This window comes from Phyllobates terribilis, unplaced genomic scaffold (assembly GCF_046119375.1).
Source record: "Phyllobates terribilis strain yellow unplaced genomic scaffold, ASM4611937v1 Scaffold_4__5_contigs__length_816908805, whole genome shotgun sequence".
In the NCBI taxonomy this organism is placed as follows: domain Eukaryota; kingdom Metazoa; phylum Chordata; class Amphibia; order Anura; family Dendrobatidae; genus Phyllobates; species Phyllobates terribilis.
The window spans coordinates 139,699,461-139,720,147 of record NW_027362764.1 but is presented as its reverse complement, the minus strand read 5'-3'; positions in this window follow the sequence as shown (position 1 = coordinate 139,720,147).

Sequence of the window (20,687 nt, the reverse complement as noted above, 5' to 3'; positions counted from 1 at the left end):
TAAAAGCGTGTTTCAATACTCCAGCATTCGCGGGTCCCTTTCCAGGGCGGGAAGCATCTGACAAAATTTATTTTTATAATGTGGATGTAACAGAGTGGCAACCCAGTAGTCAGCATTATTTTGAATCCTAACTATACGGGGATCATGTTGCAGATAGTGCAGCAAGAAGGCACTCATATGTCCGACACTTCCATGAGGTTCAAGCCCATGCTGTGTTGGTGGCTGGGTAACTCTGATGCTTGTTTCCTCCATTCCCTCCCGCCAAACACAAATAGCAGAGAGGGGATGATTATCCCCTTCATCTTATGACTGTTGCTCGTTCATCATCTCTATCTCTTCCATTTGTTCCTCACCTCTTGCACCTTCACTAACAGCTTTTCTGGTATCACCAACCCCCCTTCATCACAGTGAACCACCCTCCCTTGGCACCCTGAGATGTCCCTTAGTGTATGATGTTAGTAACAGAAAAAAGTATTTTTTAGTGTGGATGAGGGCTGTATAACATAGGAGATATGATACGAACAATTTCAAACTGTGATATCCCCTACTGTATAACATTAGGAACGTCACTATAGACGTTAACAGCTTATATACTAGTATAGACCATGAGAGGGGTATTCAAGCTACGACTCAATTTTTACATACCCATACCAATTTTACAACACAACAGATTGAATTCTGTATTGATTTACTTACTCTTATCCTCAAGAAAAATTATTTTCTCTTTGAAGACCAATTTTTTCTACAAAAGAGGGGGACCGCCATGAGTTTGAACGTGGCCCCTCCCTATGTCCATATTTTTATGGTTGATATTGAAAACAAAGTCGTATATACCTATAATTCATATCAAACACATATACGATATTGGAAACGCTTTATAGACGACAGCTTTTTGATTTGGACAGGCATGGATACCGGATTTACGCCATTCTTTGATTACCTCAGTATGAGGGTTCCTTACTGTAAGAACCCTCCTGTCTGTTTTTTGTATCTTGTGGTTTGCGGTCACGTGACCATCTGCCTTTATATTCCAGCTCCGCCCTTCTGGCTGTGCTGGACTTCAGTGTTTTACTGTCTCTCTAGCCTGGTGCTTCTGTGCCTTTCTCTGTCAAGTTCGCTTGGTCCTCTGGGACCTCTAGTACTTTTTGTCAGTTTGTCTTTTTGTGTTCTACAACAACTTCTGTTTAGGAGGTGTCCCATTTTTGTTCAAGTCCTTAGTTCTTTTAGGGACCCCTCCCTTTATTCTATAGGTCTTCCTTCAGACTAGCCGAGGACTAAGGCGGGTCTGTTCACTAGGAACAGGCAGCCCGCTACATCGTAGGGATTCAGCTTAGTCTTACTGTAGGGACAGCTTTCCCCTATCTTTCCTTAGTAGATGTTGCAGATCATAACAGTAAGTCCAGACCAAAAAACTAAAAGGAAAGAAATTCGGGGATCAGTATGGTTTCCGTCCAGGATTTGGCTCAACGCCTGCAGGGATTGTCTCTGGAGGTGGCCGAGCTTCAGCAACACGTGAGTAGCTGTCCTGGAGCACATTTTGTGGAACCCAAGGTAGGACTGCCTGATGTTTTTTATGGTAAACAGCAAGATTTTTTTTCCTTTAGAAATGCTTGTTTGTTATATTTTTGTTTGAGACCAAGATCCTCTGGGAATGAATCACAGCGCATTGGTTTTATTATGTCACTTTTGCGCAATGAACCACAGGGGTAGGCATTTTCTTTCCAGCCTAATGATCCGTGTTTAAGGTCTGTTGAAGAATTTTTTTCTGCTATGGGGCTATTGTATGATGATCCTGATCGAATCTCATCTGCTGAATCAGAACTTAGACGTTTGAATCAGGGGTCAGATGATGTTGAAAATTATTGCACACACTTCAGGAGATGGGCTTCAGTAGTTAAGTGGAATGATCCGGCGCTGAGATGTTTATTTCTTGCTGGTCTGAGTGAAAGGGTTAAGGATTTGCTAATTGCATTCCCTGCACCTGAGACTCTGCAGGAAGCTATGCTGTTAGCTGTTCGTATAGACAGGAGACTGAGGTGCAGGCTCAATGAGGTAAAGACTCCAGTAATGTCAGGTCCTAGTCCCCAGAAAATCTGCTCTGACGATGGAGGTTGGGGCGATGTCACTCCGCTCTCAGAAAAGAGACCGGAGATTCGTAGAGGGATTGTGTCTTTATTGTGGTAAAGCTGACCATTTAATTAAGTATTGTGAGCGTCATTTAAGTAAAGAAAAAAAAAAAGGTCAGTTACGCCCGTATAGCTTGTTTATGCTCTGCAGGAGTGTTTCTTTCTGGGAGTATTACTCTGCAGGGAGATTTGATTGAATTTCAGGTATTTGTACATTGTGGTTCAACACTTAATGTGATTGATAAAGGGTTTTTGGAAAACCTTAAATTGAAATCCAAACCTTTGTCATCACCTATTTCTGTGGTTGCAATTGATAACACTCCTTTGAAATGTATTACTCACAAGACTGCTGCATTTCCCCTCACTATCAACGGAGTTCACCAAGAAATTTTGGACTTGGTTGTTTTGGATAATTTGCCCTCTCAAGTTGTTCTAGGATTGCATTGGTTAAGACTGCACAATCCTTTATTGGACTGGTCTACTAATGTGATTAAGTCTTGGAGTCCGAAGTGCTATGATAAATGTTGTAATGGTCGCATTGTGGCTGTGGAAAAAGGGGAATTACCGGTACCTATTCAAGATTTTTGGAGTTTTTTTTCGGAGGAGGAGTCGCAAGTTTTACCTCCTCATAGGGATTATGATTGTGCCATTGAGTTTGTTCCGGGTGCTAATCTTCCCAAAAGTCTCTTGTTTAATCTGACTATCCCTGAAAGAAAGGCCTTGGAGGAGTACATAAAGACTAGCCTGGCTGCTGGTCACATTAGACCTTCTAAGTCCCCTGTGGCAGTTGGATTCTTATTTGCTAAAAAAAAGGACGGCGGTTTACGTCCAGGTCTGGATTTTCGTGAAATTAATAAAATTACCGAATGCAATTCCTACCCATTGCCATTAATTCCTGACTTGTTTAACCAGTTAGTGGGAGCCAAGTGGTTCTCCAAAATTGATCTCCGGGGGGCATACAATTTGTTACGTGTGAAGGAGGGTGATGAATGGAAAAGTGCTTTTAAAACTCCGGTAGGTCATTTTGAGAATCTGGTGATGCCTTTTGGTCTTACCAATGCACCTACATTTTTTCAGAACCTTAATGACATCCTGAGACCTTTGATTGGTAAGAATGTGGTTGTGTATTTGGATGACATTTTGATTGATTCACCAGATCTAGAGTCCCATTGACAGAGTGTACGTGAAGTTTTGCAGTTATTGAGTGATAATTCACTCTTTGCTAAGCTGGAGAAATGTGAGTTCGCTGTGCAGAAAATTAGTTTTTTGGGCTACATTCTCTCCAGCGAGGGCTTTGAGATGGACTCTGTGAAGGTTCAGGCTGTGCAGGAATGGCCTAGGCCTATTGGTTTGAAATATATACAGAGATTTTTGGGTTTTGCCAATTATTACAGGAAATTCATTAAGAATTTTTCTGTAATTGTTAAACCTCTAACTGATCTCACCAGGAATGGTGCGAATACGGCCCAGTGGACTACTGAGGCCCTTGAAGCGTTTGAGTATCTCAAAGAGAGGTTCAGTTTTGCCCCTATCCTTATGCAGCCTGATGAGACCAGGCCTTTTTTGGTCGAGGTCGATGTTTCATCGGTGGGGGTCGGAGCAGTTTTGTCTCAGGAGAACAAGGGTGGAGTACATCCTTGTGCCTTCTTTTCGAAAAAAAATTCGGAAATGGAACTGAATTATGATGTTGGAAATCGGGAGTTGCTGGCTATTAAACTTGTGTTTGAACATTGGCGTCATTTTTTGGAAGGCGCTAGATTTCCTATTCAGGTTTTCACAGATCATAAGAATTTGATCTATCTGGATGCTGCCAAGCGCTTGAATGCCCGTCAAGCTAGGCGGGCACTTTTTTTTTTTCTCGGTTTCATTTTTCTGTTACCTATATCCATGGTGCTAAGAATGTTAAAGCCGATGCTTTATCTCGCAGCTTTTCTCCTATGGTCGGTGCCGAGGAGGAGGAGAGCATTTTACAGAAAGGAGTTGTGGTGGCGGCTTTGGACTCCGTTTTGGAGAATGGGATTCTGAATGCTCAAGATGATGCTCCATCTAACACTCCCCAAGGGAGGTTGTTCGTGCCTAGAGCCTTTAGGAGAGATTTGTTTGTATAGTGTCATGAGTTTCGGTTGGCAGGTCATCCCAGGAATTTCGGAGACTAAGAGACTTATCAGTCGCAGTTTTTGGTGGCCTGGATGGCAGAAGGAAGTCATCAAGTGGAATGCGTCAGTACCTCCAGGAGGTCCAAAGCCAGGCTGTATTGTCGGCTGCGTAACACTGATGCTTGTTTCCCCCGTTCCCTTCTGCCAACCGCGTTCAAACGAGAGGGGATGATTATCCTCTTCATCCTCTGAACAGCTGCTTGCCCATCACCTCTTCCTCCTCCATTAGTTCCTCGGCTCTTGCACCTTCACTAACAGTTTGCCTGGCATCACCAAACCCCCTCGATCGCTGTAATCCACTGTCACTTGGCATCCGCCTGTGTGACGACAGTCTGGAAATTTGTGACATTGGTATCCCTTACGCATCCTCCTCTTCTTCTGGGGCCACCACCTGCTGCCGCAGGTTTTTCAAAGTTTGCTCCAGGTTGTATATGACTGGAATTATGATGCTGATGATGGCATCATCAGCGCTAACCAGTTTACTAGCCATTTCAAAACCGTGCAGAAAGGTGCAGAGGTCCTTAATCTGTTCCCATTCTGCAAATGTGATATGCCCCAAGTCCGTACTGCGTTGCCCCAAGCTATATGTCATGACATATTGTGTCAGAGCTTGCTGCTGCTGGCACAGTCACTGCAACATGTGCAGAGTGGAATTCCACCGCGGCACATCGCAGATTAACCTGTTAATTGGCACAGACAAAGACCTCTGTATCGATGCAAGTCGATGATATGAGGGGTGCGAACGGCAGAAGTGAGCACACAGCTTCAGTACTTTCTGAAGCAGCTCATCCAGGCCGGGATAGTGGCAGAGAAATCGCTGTACCACTAGGTTGAGGACGTGAGCCATGCAAGGCACATGTGAGACCTTGTTTCGGCCTCGGGCCGCTAACAGGTTCGCATCGTTATCGCACACGGCCTTCCATGGAACTAGGTTCAGTGGAGACAGCCATCGCTTAAACTCAGCCTTGGGAGATGCCCAGAACTCTTCACCTATATGACTGCGATCTCCAAGGCATATAAATTTGAAGATTGCCTGATTGCGGTGAGCCTTGACTGCGCAGTACAGAGGTGTTGTGTATTCGCTCCGCACCCTTGGAACGCGTATCTCGTTAAGGCAGAGGTTGAGTGCGCAGATGGAAGCCCTAGAGGAGGTGTAAGACGCAGAAGCAGCGGAGGAAGTGGGAAATACAGAGGTTTCTTCTGCAAGCCTTGGGGATTCCAAGATTTGCGGAGCATCCACTTCCCCGCCTGCCCCCACAGCCACCAGATTCACCCAGTACCCAGTCAGCGAGATGTAACACCCTTGGCCATGCTTACTCGTCCAGGTGTCTGTGGCGAAATGCTCCCTGGCACACGTAGATTTAGACAAGGAATGGGTGATGTTGTCTGCGACATGCTGGTGTAACGCAGGCACTGCTTTCTTAGAGAAGTAATGACGACTTGGCAACTGGTACTGGCGGACTGCGATAATCATCAGTTTTCGGAAACTGTCTGTATCTACCAGGCGGAAAGGCAGCATTTCCGTGGCCAACAGATTGGAGATGGTGGAGTTCAAACTCTTAGCTTTGTCATGCGTAGGATAAAGCAATCTTTTACGTGACCATAACTGCAGGACCGAGGGCTGGCTAAGGTGCTGAGAGAGGGCGGAGTATGGTGAAACTGAAAAACTGGTGGAGCGTGAGTGAGTCAGATGTTACGGTGGATTGAGAAACATGCAATGTGCTTGGGGAAACAAACACAGCAGGCATGTCCACTTCCCTTACGGCTGATGGGCTGTCACATAGCCTGACTGTAGCGGGTAAAGAACCAGACTTTCTGTGATGGGAGACCTGAGTGACAATACTTGGCACGGTAACAGAGGAGGAGAAAGAAGCAGAGGATGCGTTTGATGGGGCAGCTGATGGTTGTTGAGGTGTGGTAAGATTCCCAGCGTAAAGAATGTTGTTTGAGCATATGAATGTTCATGTGTGTAGTAGTCAAACTATTGCAGTTTTTTCCTCTACTGAGTTTTTTATCGCAATGTTTGCAGATAACGTGAGTTGGCTCATCCTTTGCAGTGACAACAAAGGCCCATGCTAGGCAACCTTTGCTGCCCCTGCGAGCTGCAGACCAGTGATCGCTGCTGGCCACAGCCACGGTTGTGGCTAAGGATGCAGTGCTCCTCATGCTTGCATCACTCCGTGTCTGTGCCGTAGGGTGAAAAAGTAACCTCCTTGTCTTCCTCTTCTACCTCCGCAGATGAGCTACTCGGCTGCATGACTCTGGGTTCACATCAAGTAGGATCTTCAACCTCGTAATCATCCAATGTGTTATCCCATTCCTTGCCCTCAGAGTGACCCCTCTCCGCTTGTTGCCCTGACAGCACAGTACAGTCCACATGTGCCTCAGGTATCTGAGTCTCATCGGGATCACCTCCCCTGCGGTTAACGTCTGGTGACGAGGGTCAGGAACCTGCTCGGACCCTACTTCGTCCTGCCCCAAATCCAAGCAAAAAAAATTTTGGGCATCAGCGCAGATGATTTACTCCCCTTGACTCTGTGACTGTTTGAAGTACACTTCTGATGCCATGGTGTAGAATGGGTGAAGAGTTCTACAGACTCGTCCATCTGTGGTTCACTACAGTCAGTTGGGAAGTTGGCCAGTTGTGACGCGGGGGGAAGCTTGGGTAATTGGGGTGCCACCTCTGTGGACTGTACTGCGTGTGATGTTGAGGTGGAGGAAGAAGAGGAGAGGGCACTGGAAGCAGAGCTTGCCATACAATGGAGCACCTGCTCTCCCTGGGCCTTATCAACAAGGCGTATCGCTGTGTGGCTGCCAAAGGAAGGGAGTGCACTAACATAAGTTGTCAGTTGTCTTTGAATAGGACCTGTTTGTGTTGGTTCACTAGTGCTTTCATATCTCACATCAAAAAAACAATAAAAAATAACCTTTACTAGATATCATTAAAATATTGCCTTAAGGCACACAAAACAAATACTGTATAACATAGAAATAGACATAAAACTTGTGAAAAGATGATCAAATGTTGTTAGCTCAGATGGATATATAGAAAGACATCAACCTATAGGCTATAACGCCTAACAAGACGACATGTAGTCCAGAGAGACCCAACCATTCAGAGTCTCTCACAAAAGCCCATTCTTATATAACAGTCATAGATCATAATAGCAAGATTAGCCACTAAGAGTACCGCTAGAATATATTACTCATTTATTTTGATTAAAAAAAGATCCCCGGTAGAGGCGACATCAGATGATTCCTGAATCCTATAATTCATCTCAGCATATCACCTGTTAATGTGCATATGCTTAATAACTTGCTGCAGTTAGCAGTATAATCACCAGGTGATAGTGTGGCACCCAGTTGCGCTTGGTACCACAGATCCTAGAAGGGTGTATTACTGGAATCCTCCACAAGAGGAGTCAAGCAGAGTCATTTCAGGAGATGAAGGAGATCCTGACAGGCGACGAGATCCTAGCCTACCCTGACTACATCCAACCGTTCCTGCTGTATCCTGATGCCAGCAACGAAGGACTGGGAGCTGTCTTAAGTCAGTAGTAGAATGGCCAAGAGAAGGTAATCCCATACGCAAGCAGGAAGCTCCGCCCGACTGAGAGGAACCCAGCTTTAATAGCAGCTTTAAGTTGGAGTTCCTGGCCTTGGTTTGGGCCATCACTGAAAGGTTCAAGCACTGTCTAGCCTCCAGTAAGTTCACTGCCTTCACTGATAACAACCCCTTGACCCATTTTGAAACAGCTAAGCTAGGGGCACTGGAACAACGATGGATGGCTCGGCTGTCAAATTATCAATTCACAATTAAATACGGGGCGGGCCGCGAGAACACCAACGCTGATGCCCTGTCCAGGATGCCTCACCAGACACAGAAGAAGAAGTGGATGACCTGGAAGAGATTGAGCTACCTGCCTTTCACCAGAATGGGATGATCCACGAGCAACGAGCCTCCAGGAGGCAGCGTGGAAAGACGTTAAACCCCCTGCCTCACCACAGCTGGAAAGAGACCCAGGACAGCGACCCGGTTGTCAGCCGCATCAAGGAGCTGATAATCCAAGAAGGTTCCTCCCTGGAAAAAGAAGCATCTCTGCAAGCAAAGCAGCTGTGGAACGAGAGAAGCCGGCTGTTTATCTACCGTGAGAAGCTGTGCCGGAGGTACGTCAATCCAAAAACCCATGAGATGGTATGGCAGATAGTGGTCCCCAAGACAGACATCCAAATGGTGTTGGAGGCCTACCACGATCAGGCGGGCACTTTGGCTGGAAAAAGCTAGAGACCCTGCTGAAGTGTCGATTCTACTGGGTAGGAATGTGCAGGTCCATTGAGCGGTGGTGCTGGGACTGTGGACCCTGTGGCCTAAGAAGAAAAGACTACAGCAGCCAGAAGGCACCCCTGCAACCCTTCAAGATGACTCGACCCCTGGAGATCATGGCCCTGGACCATGTCAAGCTGTCCCCCAGCAGGTCAGGGTACTCTTATGCTCTGACCATGGTGGATCACTACTCATGTTTCCTGGTGGTCACCCCCGTCAAAGACCTGATGGCAGAGACAGCAGCAAAGACGTTCCAAGCGTATTTCTGTAGACCCCATGGTTATCCTGAGCAGGTGCTGACGGACCAAGGCCCGGCCTTTGAGGCTGAGTTGTTCAAGGAGTTCTGTCATCTATACGGGTGTAAGAAGATAAGAACTACATCGTACCACCCACAAACCAATGGTCTCTGTGAGAAGATGAATAACATCATCATCGACCTGCTATAGACCATACCACTTGAGGAGAGAAATCAGTGGCCAGACCTACTACCTGACCTAGTAGATCTATACAATCACATACCAGTAAGTTCCACAAACTGTACTCCGGCATATCTCATGCGAGCAAGGCCAGGAAAGCTGCCCATGGACCTGGAGCTTGTGTTGTAGAACCAGAAGCGGATGCGACCACAGAGGACTGGGACACGGCCAGACAGGAGCAGTACAGAAGAGTACAAGCCTGTGTTGAAGACAGTCTCACTTGGGTGAGGGACAAGCAGGAAGCTCAATACAACAGAGGTGCCCAAGCTGAACCCTTCACACCGGGTGAAGTAGTACTAAAAAGGAAAAGAAGGAACCACAAACTTGATGACCAGTGGGAGAAGGAACCCTACAGTGTGTTGAATTCAAGATTTGATAATAAGAAGACCTGCATAATTAGTAGAGACGGAGGAAGGACGACTGCAACAGTATCCAGGGATCACCTAAAGTTGTGTCCAGATCTGCTAAAACCACAAGAGGAAGTGCCTCTCATTATCCCGGAGGAGCCTAAATTAGCAATAATACACACTGACTTAGGAGATTTCAAGGCAGATTGGCCCCAACTAGGAGGAGCAGTAATCATCCCTGTAATTACCTTCTACCCACAGCAAGAACAGCCTGTAAGTGCTGAAGAGGAGCCAGCTCAAGAAGAATCCCCGGACAAAGGATCTCCGGTAGGAGAAGAGCAAGAAGGCCCAGACAATGGTGAACTTGTCAGTCCAGTAGAGAGTTCAATGCAGCCTTGTAGCCCCTCCACACCTAGTACTGACACATTGGGAGGTAGAGCACCTATTAGTGCCTCACGCATTCCAGTACCACGCAGGTCCACGCGTAGCACTAAAGGTCAACCCCCTGTCAGGTATAATCAGTAAGATAGCTAAAGTCTGACAAATGTAGATAGTTACCCATGGGGTATTGAACGGTATTTCTGTGTGTTTTCATGCATATGTATATTATTTTGCGCTTTGCTTTATTACTGAACAGTTCAAGTTATATGGACACTTTGCTTAATGACTTCCTTATTTATCTAAGAACTCCGTGGCTGAGGACTGTGTGCAGCCCAAAAACTATTTATTGTATATAATTGCGCTCCCTGGAGTGCCCCTTTAGGTGACCTCAGAAGTAAAACCTGTCTGGAGTGGCTCTACTGGAGGTCCATCTCGGGATCTTCATGCCCTGCAGCCACCCCAGGGCCTACGTTGAGGGTTTGGGACAGGTCTCTCAAACTATCAAGTACTCTACCCTGTGAGATGGACATCCTGTCTGGGAACCTCACCATAAGAGACTTGAATTCTGAGAACGCTTTGTACCTGTTTATGTTATTATGCAATGTTTAAGAAATGTGCCTCCCATAAAGGGAAGAGTTATTGCATTGTTAATGTTTACTATTGTTGTTTTAAAATGTACTTCAGCCCGGGAGTGCTGAGCTTTGCTAGGGGAGAATGTGGCGCCCAGCTGCGCTTGGTACCACAGATCCTAGAAGGGTGTATTACTGGAATCCTCCACAAGAGGCCCCCATAAACATTCACACATCTCCACCTTCCACCTCAGACCAGCAGAGGGAGCCCGTTAGGGATATAAATAGGGAAGGTGGAGCCAGGCAGTGAGTTATTCTGGAGTGCACAGTGAGTGATTCAGCAGTTCCTCTGAAGAGTTCCTGCAGTAGAGAAGCCTGAGAGAGGTTAGTCTGCAATGGAGCTCAGTCTAGTTTAGAGAACTCAGCTAATAGTTCAGCAGTGGAGCACGAGGCTCCTGCTAGCTAGATTCAGGGAGCTCAGTTAGAGCTTAAGGTGTGCCAATGCCATAAGAGCGGTGAAGAGCGGCAAGCTGCCGTTAGTGTGAGTAGCCTAGTGATGGCCCGAGCGTGGCCGGAGGCGAGTGGAAAGTGAGTAGCAGTGGGGGCAGAGGAGCTTACCCAGCTCACCCCGAAACATATACCGGACACCGGGTCTGAGCTTACCGATATCTCTACGACCCAGTAAGGCATAACCGGAATCCCTGGAGAACTACAGGTCCCAGGTTCACCAGAGAGCTGATACGTAACAGAGCCAGGAGACACATAGGCCCCGTAAAATGGGAGCGTGCACTCCAAGAAAAGGCCCTACTACAACGTCAGCTGATGCAGGACACAGATAAAGTTATGCCTAGCTTCAGGCAGGTCAGAAACTTACTACGCAGAGGCAAGAAACAGGAGGCCCTACACCCGCTCATTGGGGAGGATCCTGATATGCACCCTTCACCCTACAGTGTTCCGGGATGTGCCTGAACTACCACCAGTAAAAGGTACTGAAGTGACAACTGTGTCCGTCCCCGTTCTTGCTCTGACCCGGCTGGGTCTCGCCTGTCCTGCATCCCCCTCTCCGTACACTGCCCTGAGGCCTAGCTCCACCTGTGGGGAGCTATACCATCAAGCTGCCTTATCACCGGCCTCAGTTGACTGCCGCAGCGCTGGTGATTCTCACCAAAAACCACAGGTGGCGTCACGAACTTTCATAGAGTTAACAAATAATCCTCTTTTAAAAGCTGACCCCAGGGTACGGGCCCGGGAGCCGACCACCGCAACATCCTCAAGGCCAGGCAAAGGCCCGGGTACTGAGTCGTCCCCATCCCCCTGGGCGAGTCAATAGTAGTACTCCAAAATTACAAACTAATATATAGATAAATAACTTCCCCAAGCTGGGGTATAACAACAGGTTCCCTTGCAAAAAAAAAAAGTTCATATAGTATGAAGTATGCCCAGATGAAGCAATACCTCCCACTACAGTTGTAGATATTTCAGATAAAGTGCATATAGAGTTAAAGTACATAAATAGTTACTAATCTTAATATGCAGGGACACTGCCTTCCCAGTATAGTACACGGGTTCCACATTCCTCGACGCGTTTCCCCGAGTAAGTCAAGGTTCATCAAGAGAAAAAATGGGATGATAATGTAATTAGGTATCCCGCTGATGGTTTGCGGACTGAAAACAATCAGCAGGATACCTAATTACTAGTGTTGAGTGAGCACTAAAATGCTCGGGTGCTCGAACCTCGGGCAGAGCTCACTGTGATACTCGGATGCTCGACCCGAGCACCGAACCCAATGTTAGTCTATGTCATTTTTGCGGCGGCACCCCCGGCAGTCTGTAGAAAGCCTAAAAAGTGCCCAAAACGATAGTGACAGTGCTCAAAAGACATGGGGACAGCATGGGCATCGCCCCAGGAAGCATTTCTGACCCCCAGGTCACTGCTGTCAACAACGTGGTCAGTGGTATTAAGCCACTATTACTGGCTCACAAGAAAACGTTCAAAAATGAAACTGAAAGTGCTTTCCTGTGAAATATGCTAAGGAACTTCCTTTCCAGGGTAAAGACTTGTGTATAAGGTAAAATAAATAACAAAAAACAAAAATACTCCTTCACATCTTGTGCTATGTTCACAAAAAGCATTTATTATGCGTTTTTTCACTTTCATATTTCTTTCAACCGTGACAAATGCATTCACCGGGAAATGTCATTTTAACATTTTACAACCTTATCTGGCCATGTGCTGTGAGACACATGCATATAGTGCTGAAAAGACATGGGAACAGCATGGGGAAGACCCCTGGAAGCATCTCTGACTCCCAGGTCACTGCCTAAAAGTGTTCCCATCAGAAGTGATCCTTGCCGCATCAGAAGATGCAGACTTGCAACTATCCCCGTGCAAGTCCTTCTCCCAGAGCAGTGTTCAATTGTACCTCCCCCATTCCTTGCAATGCAAGCGCAAGTTTGCAGCCTGCCACCCACCCACCCCCAGGCTGCAATACCATACTGATAGCTTGCTTGCACTTGAAATTGGGCCTTTTAGGCACGTGGAGGCAGACGCCAGCCACCATGTCATGGCTGCGTCGGTGGCCTGGTATCCAAACTCAGTCCCCAGCCGCCCGGCGGCCGGGTGTCCACGCTCGGTCCCCTGCCACCAGTGGGCGGCCGGGCAGCCATAAACGGTCCCCAGCCGCCCCTATTTCTCCCCTGAACTTCCCCCACACTTTTCTTAGCCTGGCCTGCTTTAGGGCAGCATTGGACGAGCCCACCAGAGAACCAGACTCCTCCGGTGGGCCCTGGCTTCTCCATCAGGAGAGTTGAGAGTGCCAAGGTGAGGAGCATGATGATAATGATAGAAGTTAGCATCTGCTTTGTTTTCTTGGAATGCAAGCGTAAGTGTGCAACCTGCCACCCACCCCCCGGCTGAAATACCATACTGCTAGCTTGCACTTGAAATGGGGCCTTTTAGTTTGGAGGAGGCCGAAACTGGCCACTACCTCATGGCTGCTTTGGCAGCGAGGTATCCATACTCAGTCCCCAGCCGCCCGGTGGTCAGGTGTCCACGCTCGGTCCCCAGCCGCCAGGGGGAGGCCGGGTGTCCATACTCAGTCCTCAGCCGCCCCCCGACTGGGTGTCTACACACGGTCCCCTGCCGCCTGGGGGCGGCCAAGTGTCCATAGATGATGCCCAACCGCAGCTATTTCTCCGCTGAACTTCCCCCACATTTTTCTTATCCTGGCCTGCTTTAGGGCAGCATTGGACGAGCCCACCAGAGAACCAGACTCCTCCGGTGGGCCCTGGCTTCTCCATCAGGGGAGTTGTGAGTGCCAAGGTGAGGAGCATGATGATGATGATAGAAGTTAGCATCTGCTTTGTTTTCTTGGAATTCAAGCGCATGTATGTAGTAGCGGCTAGGCCTGAGGTGGTCAGCGTTTTGGCGCATATCCTACCTCCTCCGTGGATTGCTGGATGTTTTCCTGCTACTACCCAGTTCTATGACTCCCGTTAAAACAAAGCTTCAGGTGATGAATGATGGATAAGATGGTAGCAAAGGAGAAAGAGCAGGAGGAACAGGGACCATTCACATTAATATCAGGCCAGTCAACCACACATGTCTTGTAGGATATGTTTCTGTACCAAAAGGAGCGGTTGGGCTACACAGTTATAGGGCATGCAGTGAGTGCAATGCCTAACAAAAATTTTGAGGCACTCCAATGCCCCTTGGAAGTGACATGGAGGTCAGAGGGCCTTAATTAAACCGTTTTTTCCATTTATAGCAACTGGGTCTCCTGTGCACTGTTGGCCTAAGCAGTGAATGGAAGGCTTTCCAAAAATTATGAGGAACTGCAATGCCCCTTAAAACAGACGTGGATTACAGCATACTAAAAACCTTCTACCCATTAATGGGGAGTGGGTCTCGCTTAGTGTTCGCCTATGCATTGAAAAGCAAAAGCTGACTAAAATTAGGAGGAAATGCAATGCCCGTTGTAAGAATGGTGGAGGTCGCAGTGGAATAAAAAGACAATATCAATGCCGCTTGGAAAAGTGGTGGAGGTCGCAGTAGCTTAATAAGACGGTTTTAATGCCCCTTGGAACAGACGTGGAGGTTGCAGTGGAATAAAAAGACAATATCAATGCCCCTGGGAAAAGTGGTAGAGATCGCAGTAGCTTAACAAGACGGTTTTAATGCCCCTTTGAAGAGACTTGGAGGTCGCAATGAAATAAAAAGACAATATCAATACCCCTGGGAAAAGTGGTGGAGGTCGTAGTAGCTTAACAAGATGGTTTTAATGCCCCCTGGAAGAGACGTGGAGGTTGCAGTTGCTTAACAAGACGGTTTTAATGCCCATTAGAAGAGACGTGGAGGTTGCAGTAGCTTAACAAGACAGTTTTAATGCCCCTTGGAAGAGACGTGGAGGTCGCAGTGGAATAAAAAGACAATATCAATGCCCCTGGGAAAAGTGGTGGAGGTCGCAATAGCTTAACACGACGGTTTTATGCCCCTTGGAAGAGACGTGGAGGTTGCAGTAGCTTAACAAGACGGTTTTAAGGCCCCTTGGAAGAGACGTGGAAATTGCAGTGGAATAAAGACAATATCAATGCCCCTGGGAAAAGTGGAGGAGGTTGCAGCAGCTTAAAGAGATGGTTTTAATGCCTCTAGGAAGAGACATGGAGGTCGCAGTGGAATAAAAAGACAATATCAATGCCCCTGGGAAAAGTGGTGGAGGTCGCAGTAGCTTAACAAGAGGGTTAAAATGCCCCTTGGAAGAGACGTGGAGGTTGCAGTAGCTTAACAAGACGGTTTTAATGCCCCTTGGAAGAGACATAGAGGTCGCAGAGGAATAAAAAGACAATATCAATGCCCCTGGGAAAAGTGGTGGAGGTCGCAGTAGCTTAACAAGATGGTTTTAAAGCCCCTTGGAAGAGACATGGAGGTTGCAGTGGAATAAAAAGACAATATCAATTCCAATGGGAAGAGTGGTGGAGATCGCAGTAGCTTAACAAGACGGTTGTAATGCCCCTTGGAAGAGAAGTGGAGGTCGCAGTGGAATAAAAAGACAATATCAATGCCCCTGGGAAAAGTGTTGGAGGTCACAGTAGCTTGACAAGATGGTATTAATGCCCCTTTGAAGAGACGTGGAGGTCGCAGTGGAATAAAAAGACAAGATCAATGCCCCTGGGAAAAGTGGTGGAGGTCGCAGTAGCTTAACAAGACAGTTTTAATGCCCCTTGGAAGAGACGTGGAGGTCGCAGTAGCTTATCAAGACGGTTTTAATGCCCCTTGGAAGAGACAAGGAGGTTGCAGTAGCTTAACAAGACGGTTTTAATGCCCCTTGGAAGAGACGTGGAGGTCGCAGTTGAATAAAAAGACAATATCAATGCCCCTGGGAAAAGTGGTGGAGGTCACAGTAGCTTAACAAGACGGTTTTATGCCCCTTAGAAGAGACGTGGAGGTTGCAGTAACTTAACAAGATGTTTTTAAAGCCCCATGGAAGAGACGTGGAGGTTGCAGTAGCTTACAAGACGGTTTTAATACCACAAAAAAGTCTGTAGCGGCTATAGACCGCCAGACAAAAAGAAATACTGACAAGGATAATCTAAAATTAGACAACTTTATTCAAAATTAAATAAAATAATACATAAAATAGACAAGGAAAACCTCCAAAACAAAGGGGGAATGGAAACCACAAACAAGGTCTATTCACAGCACAAAAAATAAAAAATAAATGCTGGTAGGTAATGTGATTCAACTCAACATACTAGGTCTCCAAAAAAGGGGTTGCGAACTAGAAGAATGCTAATCTAAATATAGCGCCAGTGCGACAAAGGAAATATGAGCATCAGAAAGTTATATATTAATAAGCATCAAAATACTGCTCAAACAATAAATAAAGGAATCAAGAAAGCAGGAGTAGCTATAAATCAAATCCTAAAGCAGAGTGTGCTAAGGAGCGCAATACCCAAAAGGAGAACATAATTACCTAGTGTAGAGATGGATACAAAGGTGCTGAAAGCCCAAGGTGTCCTCCCCACACCCGACGGACGCCGTTTCGCTCAATCGCTTCTTCCAGGGGCGTGTCATATCCAAGGAGGAAGAGGGAGTATAAATATAACGTACAGCCAATGGGGAGCCAGGGAGGGCCCAACAATCAGGCCTAAGGAGTGATGTCAAGAGGTGGGAGTACAATCACGATGCCCAGCGTCATCAAAGACGTCATGTGACCCGTTCTCCCCTCCAAGCCAAAGGGACTTCCGGAATCGCGCTCCGTGAACCGCACGTTGGAACGCACGAGGTCACGTGACCGAGCACTTCCGGAAGTCAGGGAGGGAGCATGCGTACTAACGCTAGGCAGAGTGGAACGGAGGAAGGGAGGAAGGGGACCGCCGAAGAGAGGAGATAAGAGCAATAATATACTATAAAATATAGGAAGAATGCTGCTGTTCAAACGGACAAAAGTTGTGTACTGTCCGCAAGTAAACATAACTAAAAAGGCTGTTAAACTAAATAATGAAGACAATAAAACAAAGAAAAGCTGAATGAAAATAAGAATAGATGAAATGCTAAATAACAAAATAGTAATAAAAAGGCTGATATGATCAGAATAAATAATTAAATAAATAATAAACTGAAAATCATAAAAAGAATACAAAAAGAACAATGGGAACTACATAGTATCTCAAAAGGGAAGAAAAAGGGGGGGATAGGGGGACCAAAGTGAATGGAATTAAATACGGACCAAATGGCCAAAAAGTGTAATAATAAACTATAACTACCATGAGAAGTAATAAATAATTACGGTGAGTACCAGGAAGGAAACATACACAGGAAAAGTGCAAATAAGTACTTTTTATTAGGGGAATATAAAAACTTCCAAAGTGCCAAGTGCATGAATAAGATACTTCCTAGGACCTCCGAAAAATAAGTTAAAAAGGAGGAATCTATAGGGTAGCTGGAGTGACAAAATGTATAAAAGGTGAAATAACACCTAAAAAGTGGGATAAAAAGAGATAAAACAGTGAAAAGAGGAAAGGGGAGGGGGAAGGGGAAAGGGGGGGAGGAGCAGGAAATACAGAAGGTGAAGAGAGAGGAGACCATAGTCCATGATAGATCCGTCCAGCTATTTTCTTTCATCAAATGGTGGTGAGAGTTCAATTGTGTCAACCATCGGTACATTTCTCCTGTTCAGGGTCGTATGGTTGTCTTCCCCTTCCCGCAAGCAATGACCCCTTGACTGGGTACCTGAGGCTTCCGAATCTGACATCAAATTCATTTATACCCCTCGGTATGCTTACTAAAAATAAGGAAATAGATAAAAATAAGACTCACAGAACATATTAAAAAGTATATACATACCACAATTAAAAACCTCCTAGGAGTAGCTACAAAAAGGACCCAAAACCAAAGTTTTCATTAAGATCCTGGGGAGTAAGGGTACCAAGACGATAGATCCATCGGCTTTCATACTGGGCTAGAAGTTTTCCCAGATCTCCTCCTCTAATTCCCATCGTAACCTGATCAATACCTTGGATCTTAAGACCCGCTGGATTGCAGTTGTGAAATGTTTTAAAGTGACGTGGAATAGTTTTCAACAATTTCCAATCTTCTATACTTTTAGCCTTTTCAATGTCCCTGATGTGTTCCCTGACTCTTACTTTGAGTTCTCGAGTAGTAAGACCAATGTAGATCAGATTACATGGACATCTCGCATAATAGATAACCCCTTTTGAAGAGCAAGTCAGATGTTTTCTAATCTGAAAATGTTTGGTTCCATCAAAGTTTTCAAAATTAAATGATTTATGTAGATTTAGGCAAGCTTTACATAGGCCACATGGAAAGAATCCCATCTTCAGATCATATTTACTGGGATTCTTCGCCGGGGCATAGTGGCTGTGCATTAGAAGGTCTTTCAAATTATGACTCCTCTTAGCTACCATGGATGGGCCCGGAGGAATGATTTTATGAAGAATGGGATCTGTATGGAGGACTTTCCAATGTTTGGACAGAACTTCCCTTAAGTCATCCCATCGATCGCTATAAGTAGAAATAAAGCGTATCTGATTATCTGGATTGCTCCGTTTTTTATTTCCATACTTACCATAGATAAGTTTATCCCTGGGAATGAATCTAGCTCTTTTATATCCCTTGTTGATGGAACGACGACTATATCCTCTGTGTAAAAAGCGATCTCTGAGATCAATCGCCTGGTTTTCAAAATCAATACCCTCAGAGCATATTCTTTTAGCTCTCAAGAATTGACCCGTGGGTATTCCTCTAATAGTAGATGGAGGATGAGATGAAGTTGCATGTAAAAAGGAATTGGTAGATGTTGGTTTCCTATATACATCTGTAGTGATCCTACCATCTTCAGACACCACAATCTTCAGATCTAAAAAGTCCAACTCCCTTCCGGATTTGTAGGTTAATTTGATGTTCCGCTGATTGTTGTTTAGCCTTGTCATAAGTGTGTCTAACTCTGCAGTCGATCCCTCCCATACAAACCAAATATCGTCAATATATCGCATCCAGCCCTGTATGAGATCAATCCCCACAATGTGGTCCCCTTGGAAAATGTCCCTTTCCCACGCTCCTAAGAACAGGTTAGCATACGAAGGGGCACAACAAGCCCCCATCGCAGTACCCTGTAATTGGAGATATGTGTGGTTTTTAAATGTAAAAATGTTATGTTTGAGGACATATTCCAAGAGGGTGAGGATCAGATCCACCAGGGCCGGACGTAGATTACTAGATTGTAGATAAAAGGCTGCTGCTCTTAATCCATCTTGATGTCTGATGGATGTATATAGAGCCTCAACATCTGCTGTAACCATGATCATATCAGTATCCAGATAGAGGTTATCAAGTCTCTGTAAAGCTGCTGTTGTATCCTGTATATATGAGGGCAGAGAGGGCACCAATGGTTTTAAGTAATGGTCAATAAATTGTGAGATAATCTCACAAAGGCCCCCATTCCCGGCTACAATTGGTCTACCGGGAGGGTCGCATGGGTTCTTATGTATCTTAGGAATCAGGTAAAAAGTTGGAAGTTTGGGTTGTAAATTGCTGATACAGTCCAACATTTTCCTGGGAATGATTCCATCATCAAAGGCTTTCTGTAGAATCAACATTAATTCTGTTTGAAATTTGATAGTGGGGTTGTAATCTAGTTTTTTATAGCAATAAGGCGCCCTAAAAAGATTATATGCTTGCTTTTCGTATAGGGATATGGGCCATACTACCAGATTACCCCCTTTATCCGCTGGTTTAATGACAACATCCTGTAGGGATTGTAATTCTTTTATTGCTTTTCTTTCCTGCATAGTTAGATTTGAGGCCCAGCCCGGCTTGTGACTAAAGGCTTCAATGTCCGCCGTTACTAATCTAGTGAATACTTCCACAGCCGGGCAGGTACTCAAAGGAGGAAATTTTTTGGATGTAGTGAACAATGATGAAGGAAAATCACTCACCTCATCATCATTGCTTTCCTCCAGCAGGGATTCTAAAATTAGAAGTGCCTCTTTTTCTTCTAAAGTAGAAAGAGAATTACTGGGTTCATGTTTGAAATGCAGCTTTTTGAGAATTAACTTTCTTGCGAATAAATGTAAGTCCTTTACCGTCGTGAACGGATCTAGATGAGACGTGGGAGAGAAAGTTAGGCCTTTTTGTAACAATTCCAGTTGGCAGGGTGTTAGTATATGCTCAGACAGATTAATTACCTTCTGACGATCGTCACTGGTCACCTGCCCTTTAGATCTTGTAAAAATATCGGGAAGGCGTTTAGTGGGTTTGCCTATTGCTACTGTACTGGTACCTTCATTTTCACTTGATGATATATCTGTTGCAGATGGGTATGAGCTCTCCGAGAGGCTCTTGGAAGTTCCTCTTGTCCTTCTCATATTTGAATCTCTATTGGTGGTTTTATTCTCTTTTTTATTTTGCCAGCGGAAAATATTACCACTGTCATAGTCCTTGCTGTCTCTCTGATATTTTTTCAATTTATTAAGGCTTATTTCCTGTTCCCACTTATCTACCTCTTTATTGATCTCTACAATCATTTTGTCAAAGTTATCCAGTGGGATATCTTTAAGAAGAGATTTTTCTAGCTCCTCAATCTCCTCATCAAGTTCTTTTAAAGATATGGAATTTTTATCGATAATGATTTGAATAAATTCTAGGGAACAGGTGGTGGCTGCTGAAATCCATCTTTTGAGTAGCGGTTCTTCATTTAGCTCAAAAGAGGGAAAAAGCTGTATACGTAAACCCCTTGGTATAATCTGTTTGTCCATATAGTTTTCCAAAGATGACCTGTTCCACCATAG